Source organism: Limulus polyphemus, unplaced genomic scaffold (genome assembly GCF_000517525.1).
Source record: "Limulus polyphemus unplaced genomic scaffold, Limulus_polyphemus-2.1.2 Scaffold6302, whole genome shotgun sequence".
NCBI classification, from domain to species: Eukaryota; Metazoa; Arthropoda; class Merostomata; order Xiphosura; family Limulidae; genus Limulus; species Limulus polyphemus.
This window is the reverse complement of record NW_013671912.1, coordinates 1005-2586: the sequence shown is the minus strand read 5'-3', so window position 1 is coordinate 2586 and position 1582 is coordinate 1005. Positions and strand designations below refer to the sequence as shown.

At 34.3% G+C, this 1582-nt stretch overlaps 1 long non-coding RNA gene across 1 annotated transcript in view; it reads right to left on the bottom strand.

Moving 5' to 3' along the window:
- LOC106473592 overlaps nt 1-926 on the bottom strand; it is a 10930-nt gene extending 10004 nt beyond the window's left edge. The window contains exon 1 of the long non-coding RNA XR_001291687.2: nt 549-926. This is a non-coding gene — a long non-coding RNA (uncharacterized LOC106473592). The remainder of the gene's footprint in view (nt 1-548) is intronic.
- Between the last annotated feature and the right edge of the window lie 656 nt (nt 927-1582).

Genomic DNA, 1582 nt, shown 5'->3' with positions numbered 1-1582 from the left:
ATTCGTCTTCAAACGTAGCAAAAAAAAAAGAAGAAGAAGAAGAAGATGGAAACGAGAAGCGGCAAATCAAACTACAGTTTAGCAGATTTGATGGCAGCAATACAAGAACATTGCTACGTTTTAAAACATTAATTTTATGAATAATACATGCTAAGTCTATAACTTGCATAAGGCTGTAGTAATGTACAATTAACAGCTTATGTCTCGATTTAACAAAGTCAGCCCAAAGTGCATGTAAAAACCTTTAACAAAATATAATCATTAACACTTACAGTACTAGGCTAATAATAATACTAAGATACCAGTTTACTAGTTAGTACTAACTGAATTTCAACATTAAAAGTGTAAAGCTGGTATCCTGACTGTACCGTACGTTATATTTTACTTTCAGTATTCGCTGTTACAGTTAACGCCAAATTATCCAATACAAGAATAACTCAATAAGCCTCAGATACGGTACAATTGTTATAACTCTAGTACTAGTAAAGAAGGAAGTCATCGCGTACTAATGCGGCAACATAGTTTGTCCTAGAAATAGACGCATATACCATTTAAAATCTTTGCAAATACATGTACTAAGGGCTCCGATTTCTTGATTCCAGTGGTCTGCACCATCTTGGATTTCCGGTCAGCGAGGGTCGAGATTTCTGATGCCTTACGAAGATTTTTATTTTCAAACTTACCATGTATAAGACATATATTTTACAAAGACTAAATCCAAAATATCAAACAAGTATTTTCTGGGTTGGATAACTGGAAATTTATTTTCTAAAAAAAGTCTAAATCTCAACAAATTTCTAAAATTTACGCAATTCCTAGCAAAGTGTGCGCGTGCTCAGCTTATTAGGATGCGCCGTCTGCTAACCTAAAATCGTCTGCTACTGCACTGTTGTTGTTATATTGTTAAGTATCTGCTTTGTTTGATAATTTCCCGTAAAATTTCTTTCCAAGAAACTTCAGCTATACAATTTCTTTCTTAATGAAAACTAGTTTATTCTTTCTCGTTACAAACTTTGTAATACACTTAATTCCCACAGTCACTTTAAAGTTAACTACTTTTATAAACACACGATATAATTCACAACGATTCACGCACTTTAATTACGGTGCCTACAGCTCGATTGACTCAATTATCTATCTCTATATCTGTCTATCTGCAATTATATCTCCGATTTATTTGCCGGGCTTATATACTAAAATAGTGGGTGCCTAGAAAAGACTAGAGTTGCCAGGAACAGTCATGATCCTTCTAGAAACTCCAGCGCCCATGCTTCCAGCGTCACGTGACTTCCGCTGTCGTAACAGTATACTGTATTTGAATTTACTTTCATTGGAAGCAGGACAAAAACTTGTGCACTGGAGATTGATCGCAACGTCTCACGACCGTTATAAAAAATAGTTTCCCTACTGTAAAAGCTGTATTATTATAACTTGTAATAAAATAATAGTGTTACGCCTCCAGTCGTTAGTTAATTTTTCGTAAATTCGTTTCGACGAAACTTTAGCGACACAAGTCCTTTCTTAAATAAAACTGGTTTATTCTTTCCGAATACAACTTTACGATACACTTAATTTCAACAGT